Raw genomic sequence first — 24,239 nt, forward strand, 5'->3', positions numbered from 1 at the left:
TATAAATAAATCTCTGTGAGGCTCCTTTGTCAGACCCAGAAGAAATCCAGCGGGCTCGAAGTCATTGGCTCAGAGTTTTGCCTGTGGAAAGAAGGTCTGGAGAAACTGGGCTTAAAGTAGGAATAAAACTGGAAAAAAACTGGCTAAAATCCTGTTCTGTGTCTCAGTCATAGCAGTTTAAAACTGAGTTTTTAAATTTTTTTGGTAGATTTTCAGGGTTTTTTTTAAAGGTGATTCTGACTAGTTGTAGCAGCTCAACTACAGTGCTAAACTCAGCCTGCAATACGCTGAAAAATGGATTAATAATAGTACAGGATCTTAAATGCCCTGACATTATACTGCTACTGCATTGACTTTAAACACTTACACATTTCAGGCAAACAGCAACTTAATTCTTAATTAGAATCACTAAGCAAATGCAGATTATATTTAATTTAAATATTTATAGAATTTGTTTAAGCTTTCAAAATAGATTACATGTTGAACAGCAAAACTGCTAACATCTGAATGATAATTTTACTTCTCAGCCCAATTAAGAAACTACATCTAATAAGTTGCAATGTTTGAGGAAACATTCTATAATGTTGTATGTACAGAGGACCTTTAAAAATGAGTGTTCTCAAGTAAAAGGGATAGTTTAGAAAAATTGTGTTACTTCTGATAGTATTTTAAAATCTTGCAACTTCTCTTCGCTTTTTGGGAGTTTCAGTTCTTCTCGTTACCCTGAATACAGCTGCAAAAATTAGATAGTGAGCCACAGAGAGATGAAAACATATAACATGCCAATCCACTTGATTTTTATAATGCTGAACATGTTAAAGTACATGATTATCCCAGTTGCTTTTAATTAGTCAACACATATAAAGTTAAGCATGTTTGTAAACGTTTTCAGAGCAGAAGTATAAGCCTTCATAAAGAACATTTTTACAATCTTAAGGATGTTCCTATCGGTCAAGAAATTCTTCGCGCTAAAATCTCTCACAATATTCCCCCCAGCAGTATCGGTTTTGTAATCCAATATATCCTTTGACACAGCATTTTCTCTAATATGGTTCAGCCATGAGTAACAGACCACCAGGGCTTTTTCAGGGACAAGTTCAAATTCTTGGCTTATCACTCCCATTTTTCTCAAAGCTAGTTTTATTCCCTGCTACACCTTTTCATTTTGGGAGACACCTTCCCTATTGCATTTATCTGTCGCATACCCAAAGGTGATCACATCCTACAGGCTTTAGGTTGATTTAATGTAACTGTAGGTTTCATTTTGCAAAAATGTTGATGTTGCCCAAATAACCTGATATCTATGAAATATTTTCAGGACTGGATTTGAACCTTCTGGAAATCTGTTTGGCAGTGTCTCACATTTTTCAGTGTGGCAACAAGTGCTCCTGAGATTGAAATGTTCCTTGTGCCTTTCATACAGATGTTTCTTAACTTACCTGACAGCCTTCCGTTGGCTTTTACTCTGTATTATGAAGTCTGTAAGAGCTGCAATATCTCTTCTGGTTTTCCTTTATAATGTTACTAAACGTTATGTGAATATTTGTAGATTGTATTTCCTGTCTATTTGTACACTGCTGCTTTGGCTGGAATATAGCATGTGTTTAATTTTTTCTTGGCTGTGTTACATTTCATTCCTTGGTTCACTGCATCATCTGTCTTGTTAGTCCATAAATCTGATCTATTCTAATCAATGTAAATTCTCTGTTTCCCCTAGCTGTGTGTCACCAGCAAGACTAGTGACTTTGGAAACTGCATTTCTGAAAGGTTATTTTATAAAAGATACAAGATGAGGCATTGTGCAATGCTGGTGCTTAAAGCTGGGGGCTTGTCACTTGTCTTATCCTCAAAGCAGCTACTGCAGTCTGTTCTCTGTTTATAGGCTGATTTTGGTAGCTATCTCTTGCCGAGATGGTCACCAAGGTGAGTGCCTTCGGCCTCAAACTAGTAGCACAACGAAGTCTTCCCTGGGATTTGTGATCTGTATGCAGTATAAATTGCATTGTATTTGTAGGGTAGCCTGGTAAAGGGAAGTTACCAGTTTAAAGTCATTTTTGTTGGAAAAAGGACTTTTTAAAGACATAATTTCTGTGGTACTTAGAAACAGACAGTGATGCAGAGCCAAGAACATGCAATGGCTGTTCCACTGCAGGATCCTCTCATACAAGAACACACTGTGCAAGTCTCCTGTGCCTCACATTTGGCTTTCTCCCCTCTTCCAAGAGCGCTGATGTGTTGGTACTTGGAATATTTATATGACTGTAGGTCTGTAGTTTAGCTGAGATCAGTTACATTCAGTAACTTTCCCTTGTTTTTCATGCTTATAGATGTCAGTGCCTCCACTATGCTCTTGTTTCTGTGCCGATCCTCCTTTGGGGCTGGTTTTGTGGCGCAGACACTGCTGCAAATAACACACATCTGCTAATGGCCTTCCTTCTACTGCTGCTGCTTCTCTTCCTCCTTCCCACTCATTTAGCACTTCTGCATGGTGTTAGATACCCGCAGGAAACTCTTGGGCAGAGATTTCCACCTTTTTTGGATGCCTGTACAGCTTCAAGCAGAATGTGCCTTGGCTGGTGCTGCTTCGAGGTCTGCTCTAAGGTCTGTGTGAGTGTACAGGAGGCACTGTTGAATTTTGTCGTTTTATTTTCTTACGCTGTGCAGCAGTGATTTTTAGGAGCTGGTCAGTTCCTCAAACTATCATGCTCTTCCTTGGCCTGGGCTCCCGTGCTGGACTGACTCCCCTTGCCAACCATGCTGTGTTCCATAATACGTGTAGAGGCTCATGGCCACTATTCAGGCTTGCAAAAGGACACTATTTACTGTCTTGGATAAATGAGTTTGAGATTCATGAATAAAAAGAACAGGATGAAAGCTAGATAATAGTATTTATTTTTCTTGAATCCCTCCATCCTGTTCTTCATTTCTTTCTGATGTTTCAGATGGGTGTCTGATGATGCTCTAGACATAACCAGGGAGAATAAGTGGAGATGGAAACACGCCAAGTTTTGGTTGGATTACTGAAGGGCAGTCTCCAAAGCCAGACTACTATAGCAAAATTCAACTCTGCTGTTTCATAGAGGTTTTAATTAATTAATGTAATGATTTAATTTTATGAGGCTTAGTAGCTTTTTTATGACCTTTTGAATGTTTTTCTGCTTGTGGGTGACTCAGATTACTTACTTTTCTAGCCTGGGGATGCTGCAACACCATGTGTCATGCTATACTGGTTTTGATAGTCCACTGGTGACTGCAGAAGGTAGAAATTTTCCCTGGTGCACAGAAGTATGCTGTTATATTCCCTTCTGCTAATTCATCAGATATGCTACTTTAATTTCTGAAGTTAATGCTTAAGGGTCTGATTGCAACTTTGGTGACAGGTTGAAGCTTCCTGGCTGGAACTGGTTTATTGTGTTTGCAGGCATGAGTTTGTATCAGTTGAACCCAGAGAAGAAATTCAGATGTAAACCAGACTAAAATAAACAAGTGGAGTAGAGAGTGGTGTGAGCTCTTGCTGGTGTTTGTGTGACAAAAACTGCTTGTATTTGAAGCTGTTAATTGTGGGCCGTTTGTGCTTGGTGTTGTGAGGTTTGAATTATGCAGAACTATATTTGATGATAAAATACTAAAACTGTAACAAGTTCTGTATAAGCCACAGCTGACCAAATAATCTGATTAATGGGATTTTATCTAATGGACTAATTTAATGGGGATGTCTGAAATGTACTGTGTAGAAGCCACAGATAAATTTAAATTTCAAGAATGAATGTCGTTCATCATTCCTCCCTCTCTCTCCCTCTCTCTCTCTCTTCCCCCAGAGGTCTCCCCGGCGTATCTGAGTCTCCTCCCCGGTGAGCAGTTCAGCTCGGTGCCATCCACAAGTGCAGAGTGCTTTGACAAGAGCACACGGAAGGCATGCTAGCAAGACCATGAGTCACAGACAGAACAAACTTTCCTAGCTCGTCGCTGTACCCTGGCCTCCAATCCTCTTTGGAGCTTGGAGCAGCTACCAGAGGGGCTGAACTTTGCTGTTTCCTGCTGTGCTGCCCGGGACCTTTTCTGTGTTAGCAAAGGCTGATGGAAACCTGCGTCTAGGTGGTACCACATGCGAGTGAGACATTCACCTTGCTCCCTGACGTCCTCTCCCTGCTTTGGTCCCTGCCAGCAGCGCTGTGTCACCACACACCAGATGTGCAGGCGGCTGCAAAGAGCTTCCTTCCCTGAGCGCAGGTGCTCTATTTCAAGAAAAAAGTAAGTGTTGGTCAGTAAATGCTGGGCAAATGTATTACTGTATGTTTGGATGAAGGCAGGCAAGCAGGCAGGCAAGGGGGAGAGGGAGTCTGGCGGTGGCTGGGTTGGCTGGATTGGGAAAGTGCCGATGCCAAACTACTGCCCTTAATTTGCCTGGCAAGGCAGCTCTCCCAGATGAGATGAGATGTGGTGAACCCAAGATTTTCTTTAGGAAGGTTTACTTGGTTTAAAATGCTCTGTTGGCAAATACTGCTTCTGACTTCTTGTAACTTTTAACTAGCCTCAGTTCATCTTTGTCTTTATTTTAAATTGAAAGGTACTTTACCTAAAGTGTTCTCATCAGCCAAACCACTGTTGGCTCCATACACAGAGTCGTTTAGTGTTCATCTGTCTCATTTCTTTACTGTCCAAGTTAAACCTCAGGGGACTAAAGCTCAGAACCAAGTAGTTTCAGGCTATTCATCTGGAAAACAGAGCCACTTAGACTTTTGTAAAGAAAATAATTTAGTAATCTGTGCAAGACACCTGTCTCTAAGCCAACCCATTTGGAAAAGTTGCCAGTGCAGTAATTCCAAACATTTTATCACAATCCCGATGATGCATTTCCATTATCGACAGCATTTCTTCCTCCCTGCAACTACAGGACTGAGCTCATTTTGCATCCTCTTCCGTGATCCTGCATTAGAAATGCTTTGTAATTTGAGAATGACACTGCAGAGCTAGGCATTTTGCAGAGGCATTTTTCTGAGCGTTTCTCTGCAGACTGATGCAGCTAAAACCATTGGGAAGTGAGGAAGATGTTGCTGCCGCACTGCTGGCAAGGCAGCAAGTGTTGCCTTCCCAGCTCTCTACATCCTTCCTCTGGAGCAGGGAAGGATCCAGGTCACTGCTCTCTTGTATGAAGGGGCCAGATAAATGTTTGTTTGCCTGCACCCCCCCTCCTGCCTGCCAGCCTGCAGTCAGCAGCACACGCCAGGTTGCAGGTGTCTCTGGGAACACAACCAGTGCCCTCCAGATGTGCCAGTTCTGGGTAATCTCACTCAAACACAGAAGTTTCTCTTGTAAAGCATCAGTGGAACAATATTTCTGTGCCTTTTGCTAATTAGATAAGTATAGTGACTCTTAGAACTTTTATCTAATCTCAAATTTCAGGCACATATTTTTTCCTCATTTTTGCAAATGAGAAAATACTTATTTGTGTTCTTGAACACACACTTAACAGTAGAGTTTCTGTACCTTACAACTAGCAAGGTGCCATGGTGCTGGATATTGCACAAACACAAGTGATACTCCTTTGTTTTGAAAAGTTTACTGGCAAACATAAAATTTGTGGTGAAATACTGCACAGAAGCCAAGTGAAGGGTAGGCTGGCCTGTAGTTGCAATGTTAATCCCCAGGTTTTTACTGTGTGGTTTTTAGCTTTGCTTTTGTTTTGATTATCAGTTGTTTATAATATTTTGAAAGCGTAAGTACTAGGGTAAGGACCAAGTTCCTGTAACTGTGCTGGCGACATGCTCAAAGCTGACCAGCAACAGTTACATGTTAATTTGGGTAAACTTCTGCAGGGGTTTGCTTGCCTGACTTTGTTGCTGTGGGCTGCTATGTGGAAAAGAAGATGTTGGCCAAAGCTTCCCTCAAAGCTGGGAGCAGGGAGACAAGTAACATGGATTCTTCTCTTTCAAACTCAGAGAATCTCAAGGCACCACTTTTTCTTGTAGTTCACAGCAAGGCAGTCCAGGCCCAGCACACATATCAAATCCAATGTTTTGCCATCTTGGTTTCATGTGGTAAAGGTTGCTGCGTATTTAAATTAAAAACGGGGAAAAATACAACAAGGACCAGAAGTGATGTGCCTTGAGGAGCTGCACTGTTACTTGTAGGCATAGAAGCCTTTTTGGTGCCTTTCACAGGCTGGATTATGTTGCTGACAACTATTTCCAGCAGTGGTTTTTGAGCAATATCAGTGAAGAGAGAGCAGAAAGAAAATAATTTTAAATTTATGAGCCCTAAAGGTTCATCTAAAAGGTTTTCACTAGCTTCATAAAAGCTCCTGCAGACTTAATTTAAAAATTATAGCAAAGATGGTTTATTTCCTTTTCATGGTCTTTTCTTTAAGCCTCTTGATTTTTAATGTACCATCCTTGTCCGTTAACATCCAGAAAAGTGTTTTGAATTTTACAGACTACAAAACTTGTAGTTACCAATCTTGGAGGATGTTTTGAGCAACGCTGTAGCAGGGAGACAGAGGTCTGCACACAAGTACAAGACCCCAGAGGGGTCTCACTGGTGACAGGAGACTTGTGAAGTCTCAGTCTGCTGCACCATGTCCTCCTCTGATGCAGGTAGAGGATGGGATGGTTTTTGTACCAGTGCTCTGCATGGTTGCTAGTTTTGTTAATGAGAACTTGAATCTATAGAGATTTGGGGAGCAGCAGATCCAAGTGGGCAGAGTGTACTTTGAGAAAGACTTCTCAAGAATGGGTAGGATAAGAATCAGCAATGAATAGGCTGGCATTGACAGCAGAGGTAACCAGTAAGTGTTTCAAATGGCAGACTTTTATCTTGTTCTTTGAGAACTTCCTAGTACTTGGACAAGTTCATCAAAGAACAAACTTTAAAAATATATTTATTCCAGAAATGGCATTAAAGAGGATGCGGAGGCTGTTATGCAAGTTCTGCTCAAGGAAAACATTTGGTTTTCCTCTCCTGGCAGGGGTGGGAATGATTTGTTAGAATTTGTCTAAAAATTCATGAGAAAATAACTTTCTGTTGGAGAAACAAACAAAAGCCTTAACAGCACCAATCCATTATTGCTTGTAGATTTTGATAGCAAAGATTTGTAATTTTGCAGAGGGTAACTATTTCTATGAAAAATCCATGGTTGCTGTCCAGCAGTGAAAAAGCTGTGAAGAAACACAAGGGTTGTTTCTGGGGGAGCATTTCTGCCTTTGATGGCTGCAGTAGATTGCTTCATGTTTGTCTCAGGAGAGAAAAAGTCCCCCTAACCTAGTAGTGTTCTCCATGCCATCATCCACAGGATTTACCAACTGCCCTGCTAATCACCCAGTGGGTGTAGTTTAGGATGTCCTGATGTCGATGTTCAGAGACCAAGAGGAGGAGAAGCCACCTCCAGCTGGATTTTATACAGAGCTATTTGTCTGCAAAAGTGCCAGCAGATTTAAATTACTGCTGCTGTTGTCAACAAGTTCCTCCTGCATGTTCTGTAATGATTAAGGTCCTTGGAGATTTTGGATCACTTATGTTTCTCAGTGTAGCTACAGATTGTGAACATAAGGGTTGCATCAAGTATATTAAATAATGAATTGGAAGGCAGAGGTTCCCTTCCTTCCGTGTCCTTTGGGTAGAAAAATTTCTGCTGACTCCACATTTCTTGCTACTGAAAAAGATAACCTGGTCAGGTAGCTAAATGTTAACTTGCAGCTTGCCAGCTTTTTCACTTGACATACAATTGCTCTTAGAAACAGCTGCTGCCTCACTGCTACCAGTGCCAGAGAGTGTTTTGTTTGATGACTTAATCAATGTGTTATTCTATCAGGAACCATTTGTGGATTCAAATACAGATGTAGGATGATAATTTTTTTTTAAAAAAAAAAAAAAGTTCATTTCCTTGAATTCAAAATATGCCCATCATAAAACAGCCCATCTCCTATTTCTGATTTATTCTGAAGCCAAGTCTAAGCAGGTTGTGTACCTAGTCTGAATTATGCAGGGCAGTAACTACGCTCTTATTATTTGCAGCAGATTTTCTTAGAACATGATGAAAAAAAAAATAGGCCAGCTTTTTTTGGTAAACATTAAAACTCTATCCATATCACTTTGCACTTTATTCTTCATTGTGTAATTACTCTGTGCACAGACTAAACCCATGCAGCAGCAATTTGAGGCTCAGCTTTCAAAAACCTGAGAGTTAAAATGAAGTGCCAAAGCCTTAGATAGACCAGGCTAAAGTGGACAAACTGGAGTGTCTTCTGATCACATCTAGTTAGGGCTCCTTTGTTCTATCCTAAAAAATAAAATTTAAATTAAAAAAAATATATATAGTCTCGGACTTTTCTAAAGCATTTGCAGCTGAAGGAATATCTATATGGGGATTAGTTTGGGGAACTTCTTACAGCATCACAGGTTTAGAAGTATATAGAGCAGCAACAAGAATCTGTGAACAATGGGTCTAGTCCTTGTACTTCAGTGGAATGATGCTGAAAACTTTTAGCTGGTATGTGAGTCATTCATTAAACCCAAGGGGAAACAATGGACACTTGGAGTTTTCTTTTCCAGGCAACAGTAGGAAAACATAATATTTACTGCTTCTTTGTCTATACAACCCATTTCTGATCTTTGTGAATTTGACCTGAGATTCCTTCTCTGTTCCCACGCTATTCTCAGGCTACACATCTTGTTGGCCCATCATTAGTTGCTTCATTACATGAAGTTACCTGTGTTCTGCCAAGCAATGGTTGTGGGAAACCCGTGTTTCTAGGGAACAGAAGCAATCTGAAAATGCTAATCCCTTTTCCTTTCCTCCACAGGTTTGCCTGTTCCTTTTTTATCACTGGGTACATAGAAGCAGCAGTGTTATTAGAGTGGAGCAGAACAAAGAAAGTACAGGCCCTGCCTTCAAATCATGAAATGTCTAGCTTTAAGTCTTCAGGGAATCTGGGCAGTGCTGTGCTTTGCCAAAGAGCAGATCCTAGGTATAAGCCCATTACCAGAGAAATCATGTCCTTCTGACTTGTACCTGGCTCAGTGTCATGGTTTAACCCCAGGTTGGCAACCTGTCACTTGCTCACTCCCCCCACAGTTGGACGGGGGAGAGAATCAGAAGGGTAATAGTGAGAAAACTCATGGATTGAGATAAAGACAGTTTAATAAGTAAAGAAAAAGCCATGCACACAAGCAAAGCAAAACATGGAATTCATTCCCCACTTCCCATCAGCAGGCAGGTGCTCAGCCATCTGCAGGAAAGCCGGGTTCCATCACATGTAATGGTTACTTGGGAAGACAAAAGCCATAACTCTGAACATCCCCCCCACTTCCTCCTCCTTCCCCCAGCTTTATCTGCTGAGCATGGTGCTATATGGTCTGGAATATCCCTTGGGTCAGTTGGGATCAGTCCCCTCCCACCTTCTTGTGCACCCCCAGCCTGCTCACTGCTGGGGTGGGGTGAGAGGCAGAAAAGGCCTTGACACTGCAAGCACTGCTCAGCAATAACGAAACCATCCCTGCGTGTTACCAATGCTATTTCCAGCACAAATCCAAAACATAGCCCCATGCTATCTACTATGAAGAAAATTAACTCAATCCCAGCCCAAATCAGCACATTCTCCATCCCTTATTCCATAACATTTACATCATGCTCAAGTCACACTATCCAGTACATTATTACCCACCACCACCCTTCCCATCCTTTGATGTAATACACGGATATTATTCCCGTAATCTATGGACCACCCCTGTAAAATGTCCATAAAATGTCAAAAAATGTCCACTGAGTTCATTTAGTCCATGACTTTGAGCTCCGTCTGTTGTGGTGGTCGCTGAGAACAGGACAGGTGGTGTGCTGTGTGGTTATTCAGCACCAAAGTCAGCTCGGGTTGCGTTGGTCACTGCTGCACGGGCACTGCTTCCTGTAAGGCTTGTCCATCGGTTCAGGGGGTTCCTGCTACAGTAATTCCTACAACGTGCAATTCAAATCATGGGTTACCACAATTTAAAGGTATTTCTATTGCAGTCTTCCCCCTCGATGCCTTTGGACCAGCCCATCAAGGTTAACATCTATGAGCCACAGTCTCTCCAGGCATGTACCTGCTGTGGCACAGACTTTTATCCACAGCCAGAGTCACTTTGAGGTACACCCGTTCCAGTGTGGCCTTCTCCATGGGCCACCATGCCTCAGAGATGTACCTGCTCCAGTATGGCCCTGCCCACAGCTACTGTCCCTTCAGAAGTAAACCTCCTCCAACGTGGCCTTACCGATGGCTGAGTCCCTCCGGGGGTTAACCTGTTCTGTCGTGGGCTTATCCATGGCCAGCATGACCTTGTGCACAGCCACTCATGTTTCAAGGTGTATCTACTGCAGCACAGACTTGTCCACAGCCACAGATGGTTTGAGGTGTATCTTCTCCAGTGTGGACCTATCCTCGGGCCACAGTCCCTTCAGAGGTATACCTGCTGTCACACAGACATAACCACAGCCACACACGCTTCGAGATGTACCTGCTCTGGCATAGTCTTATTCACAGCCTTATCCACAGATGCTTTGGGTTGTCCTGCTCCCGTGTGGACTCACCCATGTGTCACAGTCCCTTCGACTCGAGTTCACGGTGGAGTTCCAGCCCACCCAGTACAGCGGCACAGAAACAGCAGCGATGCCCTGGCCATCTGCCAGCCCAGGCGCATCGCCACTGCTGTTATCAAAATGTTCTCAGGCACAGCAGAGTAAGATGATAAGCAGTACAGCATGCAGCAAAAGCAAAAAGCAGCCACTAACGAGCACAAGACTCTAATTTACAGTAAGGCAAGCAAACCCTATGGCAAGCACAGAAGCCTGTCAATTAATAGCTAAACAGCAATAACAGCTATAAATTCAATCTAGCACTTTCCAATCAAATCTGTCATCATCTCAAACCCTTTAAGCCCATGCTGGACACCACAAAGGCTTGAAACATACAGTCAGACCCAATTACTCTCCCTTGATTTGTGTCTGTGCTCAGCAGTGCGGATGGGTAGTTTCTCTCTCTTGTCTTTTTAGGAGTTTATGGACTGCAGAATTGCCTGTTGCCTGTCCACTGTGCAAGCGGATGAGTTAAATATTTACCAGTACTTTCTTTTTTACAAACAGTAGTGCCTTCAAGAGGGCTACTGTGTTTCAGGTTCATTTTGTGCCGTTTCTTTTTTCCCGCTCCCTACAAATAGTGGGGCCAAGTCAATCAGAACATCAAGAAGGTTCAGATTACTAATGTGCTCAACATGTACAGAGCTTAATTTCTTTGAAAAGAGAGAAGAGGATGAGTCTTTCTGCTCCATTACGAAGACTGGTACTTTTAATGCTGAGCAGAGGTTTTCTTGTTTGGTTGGTTGGGTTTTTTTCCTCTGGAAATAAATTTCATTGAAACTCTTTACTGCTGCATTGTACTAAAAGCTTCTTCTGCCTATAGGTATTTTGATAATACTGCAAGAAGCCAATATCTGATGACTTCCAGAAGAGACATTTGGTGTCTGCTAATCTTGATTCTAGCTAGTATGAGACACTTCAATAGATCCGGTATATGAATTTTTTTTGGAGCAAAGTAAAAAGATTATGATTAATATTATTGACCTTTGATTTGGGAGAGCATGTGGTTTAGATTACATGTTACATTTTCTTTTGAAAGGCATTGAAAATTTTTCCTTTTGCAAAAATTCAAATGCAACAAAGTGAAGGTCATCTTTTCATTTTATATGACCCTTTATTACCTGAGCTTGCTTCTAATCTTGTTCTCTCAGTTTTTGTATCGCTGCAGTTCCATTGTGCTTAGAGTAAGTGGGACCAAACCCAGGACTGTTTTGTTTATCCTGAAGACCTTGATAGCAAGCTTGCTTTGCATGTCTCAGAAAAGTTAACAGTTCTTTTTGAATTCTGACCTGTGTGTACAGTTTAAGCATTAATTTTATGGCTAGACTGCCCCAAAGTTTCATCATTAGCTTAAGAGATAATCAGTAATATTGGCTTTCACAAACTTCCATAACTTTACAGAATTATAGAGCTTTCTCTTGCAAGGAAATTTCTCGATCTTATAAACAAGGAAAATAAGAAGCTTAAAGCTGGCACAAAAAAAGGGTATATTTTTTTTATTTCCATGGCTTGATCATAGCATGCTTCCTCAGTTTGCAAGCAAGGACATGAAAGGTATCTCATTCACAACAGCAGGAGATTTGCCCTGGATTCTGCTGGGGAGACTGGTTGTTCTTAGGTAGTCATGCTTTTTCTCTCCTTTCTTTTCTCCCTTGTAGCTTACTGTCTAGGAGTGCCCAATTATGTCTTAATTGGCTTCTTTCTTTTTATTGACCTCCTTCTGAATAGGGGTCAATGTTGACCTGCTTTCTCTGCTGGATACAATTGCATATTTTTGTAGCTCTTTTGAGACAAGCTATTAAAAAAAAAAAAAAAAAGAAATAAATCCTAATTTATCTGACTTGTGGATACACAGGATTTAAAATGCTGCAATTTGCTTCATAACTCCCTGTAATGAGCAGGAGGAGGCACCTGCTTATTTTCTTAAGCTTAGCAATCCTACTGTATCCTATATGAGCAGGGATGTAACTATTGTTCCTAACATCTACTTTCCTCTGCTTGCTTTAACACTTCCTGCATAGGTTGATCAGTAATTTTAACTGCAATATGTGATTATGATCTGTAGTCATCTAGTAGAGGTTGCGTAAGGATGTCTTTCAAGCTAAAGTGAGGGTATGCACACTGTGTCTTGAGAGATCTTTCTTTCAGCTCAGACCTTTCCAGAGGAATTTCCTGGTTTAGTCTTAGCTTCTCCTGACACCTACAAATGACTTCAGAAAGAGGAGTTATTTTTGTTGCATAATGACTGTCAGCAAGCAGGACTCCTTCGCTTCTTCAGGCCAATAACAGCAGGAAAACAGCTGACCCTCACCTGGTTTTATTCTGAGCAATGACGCTGACTTGTGTTCTATAACCTTGTGGGGGATTCTTCCATGAAAGCAGTGATGTATTAAGAGTAGAGGTAGATAGCATCAGAGGAGATATCTTCAGCTGTGTGAGTTATTTGTGTCTGTTTGTCCCTCTTCTCTTATCCTCAATTAAACACCAGATTGCCGTGGTGTTCCAGCATATGCGCTGCTACCCAAAACAGGTATGAAATAAAAACTACTATATCAACGGAGATATGTGACCACATAATAAGACTCTTAGGTTCTTAGGGAGATGACCACTGCAAACTAGTTTTAAATACACTGATTTTGTAACTGGTACTTTGTACTGGCTAGGGGGACCAGGAGCATATTCTCCATCTGACCTCTTTCTGGGTTGGGGAGAATCTGTTTTACATGGACTGTCATCAGTGTTCATGCCTTGCCATTTCCACATGGTAGGAGGAGACATAAGGAGATCCTACCTCATGCCAGAGCAGCTGGTAGCCCAGAAGGCATGACATTAAAAAGCAGCTTGCTATTATCATAGGAAAATACTAAAGGCCCTATCTTCAGACCTTGTGAAATGTCCTTAGTTTGGCACTGTGAAAATACGAGGTGATAGCTCCAGTGGTTGTCACACAGTTATTTTGGTTTTGTATTGCCACTCAGCAGGAAAGTGTTGAGGGGACTGAGCCAGCTCATGCATGTCTTCACTGTGGCCTGGTGGAGTGGCTCATAGGGACAATCACAGACAAGAAAACTGGCTGAAATCCTGAAGTTGCATCTACTTATGCAACTATCCAGCACTCACCACCATTCTTTGGCTCTTTAACAGTTCAGTGACATTTTATTATGAAAATCCATGTTGCTATTGTTGTGTTTTAGTAAGAAGTAAAAAGGGACTCTGGGGCTAGAGACAGACAACCCCCTATGACATCTGCCATGAGAAGGACACCTGTGCTGGAATTGAAGAATGTGCAATACTTAAGGCTACTTCTAATATCCTGCCTAGTGACCTTTCATAAGAAGAGAGCTGAGAGTGCTAAAGCCCAGGGTAGTCTGTGAAAGGATATGTGCTTTTAATCAGCTTCCCAGTAGTAGGATAATAAAAGCAATAATCCTTTTAGTATTCTGCTTCTATTATCTCTACCTACATTTTCCAAGGTCGCTAAACCAGTCAGCAATGAGGAAGATAAGCTTCCAAGGAGTTGAATTGTAGAGCAGTGAAAAACATCACATCCAGCGGCATGAATTGTTCTCTTGCTTCCAGCTTGTGGTGAGGGAGTCAAGCCATGCAGAGAATAGACTGAGTGGTTTCCTGGGACACTGGTCACAACAGATTTCCAATATAGCAGGATCTTCATCTTGCGGTCTCCAATCATAATTTGTTGTATTCAGACTGAGAATTTAGACTTTTTCCTCTTATCAGTAGACCAAGCTCTTTGGCCTGGGGGACGAAGGGAAAATATTTTTATAGTTGAGGGGTTTGATTTGGTTTGACTTCCATGAATTTGTTTATTTTCTTTAAAACAACAACAAAAATCCACCCCCCAAAAATTGTCATCTGCTGCATGTGTTGATTTCTGTTGGTGAAATTTTTATTATAATGATTTGAATGCAGTAGCAAAAATAAGATGTCATTTAAACGTCCAAAGCGTGCTTCTGTTCTCAGCTGTGGTGAACTGTACCCCTAGGCAGCAGACATGCATTTTCCCTTGACTTAATTAGACTCCGTATACAAGAACCAAATCTGACTGTTTGCATATTAAAGCAGCATAATGTGGAGTTGTCCATCTCTCGTGAGCTCTTGGAATGAGAGTGTCTCTACTGGGTCAGTCCATAGGTTCATCCAGCCCAGTATCCTGTTTCCAACAGTGACCAGCAAAAACCACCTAGGGAGGAGCACTGGGCCAAGGGCAAGCGCACAGTCCTTGTCCCTGTAGTCCCTCAGTCTCCAGCAATTTCTGCTTAGGGACTTCCTAAGACAGATCTGGTATTATCCTGTTTAATAGCCCTGAATGGATTTTTTTTTTTCTCTCTCATTATTTCATTTAATTGCTTTTTGAACTAATTTAAAATTCAGTATTCATGACATTCAGTGGCAATGAGTCCAATAGTTTTAACAGGGCATTTATTCAAGAAGTATTGGAGGATTTCTATAGGTTACGGGAGGATTTCTCTAGTTTACCACCTTGTCACTGGCAGCAGTTACTCCTAGCTTTTTATGGGAAAATAAAAAATCTTTGAGACGAACAGTTACTGAATTTCCTAGAGAGATAAATGTATGTTTGGGTATTCAGTAGTATACTGCTGTCATGAACGTAATATTTCACATACCATATAACTTGTGACTGTTTTAACTATGGATGATGTAACTTTTGCCTATATAGATGTATTCTGAATGCATGTCTTACCTCTAATTTAGTATTCTATGCCACTGAGCTGCAAATTTTATTCTCCTGAATAGAAAATGCACAGCATTTTTGCTTAGGCCTTGGTTTGTTCTTCCTTTGATGTTGCTTTAAGCAGAACAAGAAAATTTTGTCCTGGAATACTAAATCATTATTTTACTATAGATGGTTTGATTACTTAAAAGATGAGCCAAGCCCCAGTTTGTAGTACAAGAATTATTTTCATTGCCAAAGCCTTCTTCTCTTGACCATACCCAAGTTCTGTTCCTTACACTGTTCACATGGAGGCAGTGATGGGTCCGTTGGCCGAAGGACTCCCTGTATGAGGACAGCATGTTGTGTGTGTGCACAGCTGATGGAGAAACAAAGAACAGTGGTAACAGACTGTAACCAGCAGGATCAAAAAGTACTTTCTTATGCCAGAAGAAACCTTGAGATCTACTCTGACCTTTTTGCATCACATAAACCATAAAATTTAATCCCATACTATTGCAGCCTGGGAAGTTATTTTATTTTAGGTGCTGTCCATGTACCTTTCCCCTCTATAGCATTATTGTCAGTGTTTAAGCCCAGTTTTATTGTATACTGTGCCATGGTAATGATTTTGTTTAGTGTACCGTGCTGTAAACATCCAAGCCAAATTCTTGACTGTCTTAATGTGTTTTGGAGCAAATGCATTTGCTGAGGTACGATGTGTTCCACCTTATCCTTTAGTTAATATACCAAGTCTTCTGCCTCAGGCAGAGATGCTGAAGCTTGTGTCTCTTGGTTGTTGCTTTTAATTTTAATTCAGTTATGAGCACTGAAGAAACGGTCTCAGACGTTACAATTGCTTTAAATTCACAACAGAAATGGTCCACGAGCCATCACATGGTTTTCAGACATTCATGCTGCTGAAATTCAGGCGTGTAGCTTAGGCTGTGCCAGTCAGCTGTAGAAAATATCCTTCCACGTTGACTGCATAGGCCAGCAATGATATTCAAGTTACACTGAAGTTGCATAAGATGAATTGAGCTCCTCTGCTCAACTAACTGCTGAGCATCTAACTGCTCATGAAAGGAGTGATCCTGCTCAGGTTTCCACACCCTGCCTTCACTTGGGACTGTACCCAGCACTTCTCTTGCATTAGTTCTTGACTTATTGGACCCATTAGTGAACTAATTCAACCCACTAATTAGATAGTGAATATCACAGCTGGGGAAAAAAAAAATAGAAAAAAAGCTGGGCTGATGAACTGATATAGCTTACTTCCAAGTGATTAATCTCAGGGATGATGAAGAGCCAGTCCAAAACATTCCCAAAAGTCATGCTCTCTCTCATGTATCTGATGGAACAGCACTGAAGCATGAAAGTTCTGTGAAATACATTCTCAATTAAATTTTACCATCTCACTCTGTTTTCTGCCTTTCTGTTACCGCTTCCAGTCTGGCAATCAAAGAGTTCCTGTTTCTATAGAAGGGTGTGGTTTGCTGTCGTGGCTGAGCAAAAAAACTTGAAAACTTTGAGTGTGCACAGTCCGGGCTTTCTGTAGTGAGAAACAGGCATGAACCCAGCTAGGGTACGTTATTTGCTCTACTGATTCTCTCAGATTTTATTTCCAAGATAGTAGATCTGGATTTATTTACTTGTAAATGGAATATAAGTGTGTTTACCAGTGTTGTACAGACACTGTGTGGCTGAAAGGCTGTTTGAGAGTCTGTAGATAGATGAGTTGCTGTGTAAGCACTTGTAATGATGGAGTCCTGCTAAATTATCGGTCTGACTTTCTGTAGAGTTTTTCCTGTGAAGATATACCAATATATTGGTGCTTAAGGATGCTTTGAAATATGGTTAGGTGAATTAGTTCACATAAAGAAAGAACATGTCTAAATTATAGTCCCATTTCTCTCTGTATCTGACACAAACTGGTTTCTAAGACTGCAAAGCCAAAAGGAACGCAGGCTGTGGTGTTCTCCATTTTGCTCTTTCTTCCCCTCTCTTTTTGGCAGCTTGCATAGCTCCTGCCACTGGCCAGGTACATGAGTGGAAAGTTGGCAGTATTAGCCACAGGACACCTTCAAGCCTGGCTTAAAGCAAGACCTGCTGAGGATCTTGTGGGGAGGCTTCTTCAGCATGACTCTCCACCCTGCTGTGCAGTTCACTTGTGTTGCCTTGGGTCAAACCAAGCCATAGGTCCTGAGGCTAGTGGAAAAGCATCAGAGTTTTATTAAGATGCTGAGATGAGCTGATTAGTCATGTTGATTTACAGCAATGACTAACTGATTGGTGAACTTCTGGGTGCAATCTGAATTTCAGGGAAGGCTGTTTGCTCTATGGCAGTTCCCTGGTTTTGTTTATGATTGAAACAGAGTGGCCTTTTATCTCAGTGCTTGGCAGTAGGTGAAGCAATTGTACTATTTTGGCTGCCCTCTGACAACTTCTCACAAGGATGCTGGGACTTGAGACAAGCATGAATCAATTGGCTTCTCAGAAAAATTCTGAGAACTGGCTCTCTGCCACTCTGCCTGGAAATGGGACAAAAATAATGTCATTGTTCCCTTCCACTTTGCTGAAATGCCCCAAAATCCTCAGGCTAGAAAAATGGTCCACAAAACCAAAAAAAACAGCAGTGTGTTTCTGTTGTTAATAGTGATGGGATTTAGGGTGACTGAAAAACTTGAAGTATTTGGCTTTGCTTGGTGAACTGAAGCAAAGAAATATGGATTGAACAGTCAACTGCTAATCTGCAAAGAGCAAGTGGTGTGATTTTGCCTTGGGAAGAAATCATGCTCAGATATGAGTGATGCACAGCAGGGGGGAAAGGTTGAAGACTCCCAAACAGCACGAGCTGCTCCCTCTCGAGCTGAGGAGCTTCACTACTCAGCTGCACACCATACCTACTCGTTCTCTGCAGAGCTGCCCCAGATTTAGGGAACCCAAAAGGGTGGAAGGGTGTTGCTTCAAAGACATATCTATATTGGGTTTGCATGGCAAGGTTTTGGTAACAGTGGGGCTACAGGGCTGGCTTCTGTGAGAAGCTGCCAGAATCTTCCCCCACGTCTGACACAGCCAATGCCTGTTGGCTGCAAGATGGACCCATTGTTGGCCAAGACGGAGCCCATCAGTGATGGTGGTAGCGCCTCTGGGATAACATATTTAAGAACAGAGGAAAAAAAAAAAAACCTGGTCAAGAACAACTGCAGCTGAAGAGAGGAGTGAGAATACGTGAGAGCAACAACTCTGCAGACACCAAGGTCAGTGCAGAAGGAGGGGCAGGAGGTGCTCCAGGTGCCAGAGCAGAGGTTCCCCTGCAGCCTGTGGGGCAGCCCATGGGGAAGCAGCTGTGCCCTGCACCCAGGGAGCTCCACGGGGGAGCAGACACCCACCTGTCGTTTGTTGACAAGATTAGCATGTTCATATTTCATAGAATTTCTGAAGATACAAAACCAGCCTGTTTTCAGTGTTGTCTTTGGAATGTTAAAATGCTTTAGTAAGATTTTTAGGGTCTGTTATACTTAATAACACAATTTGGTTTTTCTGTTCTTGTTTAATTCATTCTGAATTTAAAAGGATAGGTTTAGAATTAAGCATGTCTTTTCTAAAGCAAGATTACTCATCAATAGTATATTTGGACCTTGAACAGAAATTAAAATTTGGTATATTAGTTACTTTTAGGCAGCTTAATATTTTTAACAGAGGGAAAAATCCATCTTAAGTAACTAAGTCTATAATTCTAAATGAAACTGATTTAGCTGATCTGATAAATAATTAGTGAAATTGGAAATTTGATAAATTCTGATTCATGAGTGTGTGGTTTTAGAATGTGATTGTAAGGAAACATGAATGGGAAGAGGATGATGGAACTGTATCTGTTGGGTAAAGTAGTAGAGGACAAAATTAATTTAGTCAAGATTTAAGATTGCCTTAACTGACAGTACTCAATTTTTTTTCCCACAATGAGCATAAAATAGTGCTAAAGACTTACCTGTTGTTATAAAATTTACGTGAAAGTGAGGGTCACCAGAACTCCTATGAGGACCATCAACATATTGAATAAACTTGTATTGGGTAAAAAATAATAAATTTACCTAACTGATTGTTCTCAGGAGTTCCATGTGAGGTTTATGGGATTGCGGGGTGGAACTGGTGGGAGCAGCACGAGGCGAATGAACTGAAACACAGCAGAAGCTGAAGGAAAAGATTATCCAACCCACTGCAGAGAAGAAACCTCAAACCAGCATTAATTTGTCTTAGTTCGCTCTATCTAGTACAACACACGCTGTAGTTATGTAGCTGTTTGATACGAGCTGTTGTTAGATGGTGATAACGCTACTTCCATATGCAGGATTTTCGTTGGCTTGTTTGTGGACAGCTGGTGGTCTGTGAACCATTGGCTGTTGATGTGGCTTCTGTTCCTCATTTCTGATCCTAAAAATACTTGAAATAGTTTCTTCATCTTACTCTTCCATGCAGCAGAATTGCCCCAAGGCTAACCATGCATCTGTGAAGTGCAGGAATGACAGGATCCACGAGAAAAGGTGTCTGGTGGGGGTCGGTCTGTGCTAGGGAAATGTCTGGGAATCTTGTACGAAGCACCAGAAGTACAGTTGCTTTAAAGATTTTTAAAAGTTCTGGAGCCACAAGAGTCTGTTACTCCCTGCAAACCAGCATCTCTGCCAGTTTGAAAATGCTGTTTTTTTCAGTGCCTGTTTCCCACACATAGCTGTACCTTAGATGACAGACGTTGCTCTCATCTGTTTGGAAACATCTTCCTTGCTGCTGGTGGTGGGGTAGGTCCCTAGGTGTTAAGCACGGGTTCTCCCCACCCTCTCTGTGCCCTGAAAAGAGTTTACCTGTACAGTGGTTATGTGGCACATGTTTTGGTGAGCAACTAGATCTTGTGTGCACGTGGAAGAACAGAGATTTTACATGCCAAAACAGACTTCAGAAAGGCTGAGATGATTGCACTGGATTACAGGAGTCTCTGAGACCAAGCTGGACTTGAAGGATTGCAGAATGATGGGTTGAGAACTCAGCAAGGCATCCTGGAAGTCCTTGAAAAAAGGGATCAGAGATCCGTTGACTTAAGATCTGTGAGAATCTGGTTTTAGCTCTTGCTCACGGTGTTGGCGTAAGTTACAGATGGTTCAATTTTTTGTCCTCTGCTTTATATCTAGTATGCACTGAGTAGTTTCCTCAGTCTGTAGTGAGACAGTGCAATGACTCATTACCTTACTATTGTTCTCTACAGAAATTATCAACCCAAAACAACTTTTAGAGAATACCCGGTATGTTTACAGTATGGGAAAAATACTCAGTAATGGAACTAGCTCTATGGACGATTAGAGGTTGGGTTCAGGGCCATAGATAATACTTTATTGAAATGGGCAGTTCTATAAATATGTTGGTAAAATTCAGAAATATTGGAAAGCAAATTAACAGAGAGTAAAGGCCCAACTGTTCAATTGGCCCCAACGTAGCCCCTAAATCTGTGTGAACAAATGTTCATGAGCAGAATTAGCCCATTTGGCTATACAATCTGTGCATTGTGTACTTTCTTTCATTTGCAGTAAATGTGAACAAAAACCTTTATATTCCAGTGCTCTGTATGCAAACCCAGACCCTGACTCTATAGTATGTTTGGTGATTCATAGTCTACATGGGTGCAGAGGCAAAACTTTAGAGCAGTTCTTGAAGAGGCAACCAAACAGGTGAACTAGAAAACTGTGCTCAAGGTCCACAGTTCTGGTTTCAAAAAGCTAAGTCCAAAAGGACTCAGCTTTCTCCGTCTGATACACCCCAGTGCAAAACTGGAAATATTTGGAAAAACCCAGACTGAGCATGCTTTCTTCTTCAAGGTTTTGGGGTTTTTTTTTATTGGTCCTTTTAAGAGTAACTAAATGTAATATAAAAATATATTTTTAATAGACCTCCAACTGATTTTTTTTTTCCTTTCTTGCAAGGCAAGTGAGATTTCTAATTTTTTTCAACACACTCAAGAAAAAGCATTCACAAAATTTCTGAAATAGGTGTTGCGGTTTGTAATTGGGACACTAGCCATGCAGACTAAGGTTCATTCGCAATACTGCTTTGATGTGGGAGTAACATTTTGTTCAACTGCAAGCTGCTCTACCAAGTTCAGTGTTGTAGGTATGCAAAAAACCCAGGAGATTCTTGTCTCCCTCAGTTGGAAATCTGAGACAATGTAGGGTTTCTTTTTTCTACCCTGCCTGCTTCCATCCTATCTGAAAATCAAGAGAGAGATGAAAAAGGTACAATTCTAAATTTCGGAAGAATGCTAGCTTGGATTTATGCCTAGTACAAGGGTAAAAGGGTTGAGCATTTTCAAACTAGGATTGTCATTTCCTAGTATACAGTGCTACGGTTTACTTGTTTCATAAAAAAAAGAACATAATTCATTTTACTTTGTAGGTACCTGAAAATACTCAGAAAAGTGACCCTACTGGGTCATGATTTTCTGCTAGTGATTCACACAAGTCAGTACCCTGCCTGAGTGTTCTGGAGGATGATCTTTCTGCAGGACAGAAAAAAATCTCAATTATTGCTTTCAGCAGAAGTTAAACAAGCTGCCATCTTGAGCAGCTTGGAAGTAATAAACTGTGATGAACTGAGCCCAGCTACCAGCGTGCGTCCTACGCGAGGCTCTGGCCCTAGGTGCATAAAAACTAATAGCTATGTGCTTATGCTCCAGGGAAGAAACATTTCCCTTTGTACAAATACTGTGTGAGTGACATGTGCCAAATTGACACAAAGACTGTCACATATTTGGGCTTAATATGTTCTGTTTTCCAGGGAAAGAACCAATTACGGGTAAGCCAACAGCCAGTGCACCTTGGGCACTAATGTCTGCAATCCCAGCACTGCCACAGAATCAGACTTGCAGAAAGACAGCCCCAAATCAAGGCAAGTTAAATAAACTTTTGAAAAGTTCTGAGGACTCTTACTTAGTTGAACCGTAACTTACAGTAAGACATTAAAAAAAAAAATTATCAGGTAATTATTAGAGAACAATAACATTGTTAGGCTGACTGGGCTATATACCAAGGGGCTGTCAATCACTGTTGTTATGAAAAGCAGAGCATTTAGAGACTGTCAATCATACCTGTTTGTAAAAGCCGAAGGACTTCAGGAATTGTTACGCCTGAATTTACCAAATGCAGAAATAACAAAAGCACCTGAGTCTCATGCAGATTGATATTACAGTTTATGTAGAAGTTCTTGCGTAAGTTAATGCCTTTATTAATCTGAAAATATCTTATGTCATTGAGAACTTGGAAAGGTTTATTTTTCAGCTAGTTCCTCTGTATCCCTGATTTTTTAAGGCTGCTTAAGCATGTCAAATCTGGTAACAAAATAGTAACTTTTGCTACATTCCTTTGCCTTGAAGCAAAAATGTTGGGAGTTAGTATCCAAGTAGCAGAGAGCTGATGCTGGAGCCATTCCGTTTGCTGGGGAGTTTCACACATTTCTGCATATCCAAAACACTGTGGCAACTACCAGCTGGAGAATTAAAAAAGATTTATAAAATCCTTAACACGGGAGGTACTGACCCGTAGATGTTATGAGAAATGGTACCCGTGAGACTGAAAAAAACCCCATGGAACCTTGTCTCTGTTTATTTTAGAAAGAAGCGTTGAACGCATGTACTTGACTGATTTAAACCAAAAGAAGTAGTTAGCTGTTTGGGGGCTTTTTGTTGGTTGTTTTGGTTTGGTTTGTTGGGGTTTTTCTGAATCAAATTGAAGAGCTTTTGTGAGAAAATGGCTTTCTGATGATAACTTTCTGCATTTGAAAAAAAGGGAGTTTCCTGTACTCTGCATCACCCCACTGTGCCCTGAATTTGTAAATCACTACATTTTATAACTGAAGCCTAGTGGAAGTGTGTGTCTGCATATTCAGTGTTTGTGACACTGTTTGAAGACCTGTTTGTTACTGAATAAATCATGGCTTTCTGCTTCTTTGAAATGTTTCCAGCAAGGAATCAGTATTGTTCAGTTTTATCCCAGAAGACCAAGTGCCTTCGGCAGGTTTCTTGCTGCTGCAGGCCCTGCAGGAGCCCCAGAATGAGTAAGCCTAGTATTAAGCCCTACCTAGGCATGAGTTTTTACATTTCTCACCTTGGGAGCTTTGCTTTACCATATTGCAATCATTACCTCAACGTCCAATTGTATTGGGCACTTTATTAAGCACGGTGGGACTAAAGGAGGAGAAAGCGGAGGAGAAGTCCCTGCTCCAAACAGTTCATGGTCTGACCATTCTAAATAGATTTAGAAAGGGAAGGAAAAGGGGTTAACCTGCCCAAAGCCATCCAGTGAGCCAGCAGCAGACCCAGAGGTAGAAGCTACATCTCCTTGATGTTCAGAGGAGTGTCTTAGGTGGACATGGAGCACACCACCTCCCCTGGTGGCGTGCCCGTGTACTGCAGCAACGAGCATCAGCTCGCCAAAGCAGTAGCTGCACTCACACAATTGGTATTTAATTCAGTGATTTTTTAAAGCAAATGTTAATAATTAAACTCAAGTGGTTAATGAGTTTCTAGAGAAAAGATCAAATTATACTCTTCAAACATGGAGTTAGAATTTTGTCTAATTAGAAGAAATATGTTTTTCCCGTGAGGGGCAGTTGCTGAAGTGACAGTTTGGAGACTGTTGTGACAGCATTTGCAGAGATGGGTGCCAGCCAAAGAACAGAGCTTTTTTAGTATCTCTGGTAGTATAGTAGTTTCTTTCTTTTGAAGGCATAATTATGTTGCATTCTTTGCACAGTTCATTAGGAAAAGAAAAACAAAGAACTTGTATTCCATGTGGTTGATGTTCACACATTTTTGTCTTAGCATGATAGAAGAAGTTGTTAGATCCAGAGAGTAACATGGTGTATGTCTCTCTCTCACTGCTAGCCTAATAACATAACTAGTGC

General features: G+C 41.2%; 1 protein-coding gene across 10 annotated transcripts in view; it reads left to right on the forward strand.

The window, feature by feature from the left end:
* HTR2C (5-hydroxytryptamine receptor 2C) overlaps positions 1-24,239 on the forward strand; it is a 242,885-nt gene that overhangs the window by 149,072 nt on the left and 69,574 nt on the right. For 9 of the 10 annotated variants that reach the window (XM_026848406.1, XM_026848397.1, XM_026848401.1 and 6 more), the window contains one exon: positions 3,819-4,251. The exons of the other annotated variant lie outside the window; for it this stretch is intronic. The gene's annotated coding sequence lies outside the window, so the exon portion shown is untranslated. The remainder of the gene's footprint in view (positions 1-3,818; positions 4,252-24,239) is intronic. 10 annotated transcript variants of the gene reach the window in all.

Source organism: Athene cunicularia (assembly GCF_003259725.1).
Source record: "Athene cunicularia isolate RWA chromosome 4 unlocalized genomic scaffold, athCun1 chr4_part3, whole genome shotgun sequence".
Lineage (NCBI taxonomy): Eukaryota > Metazoa > Chordata > Aves > Strigiformes > Strigidae > Athene > Athene cunicularia.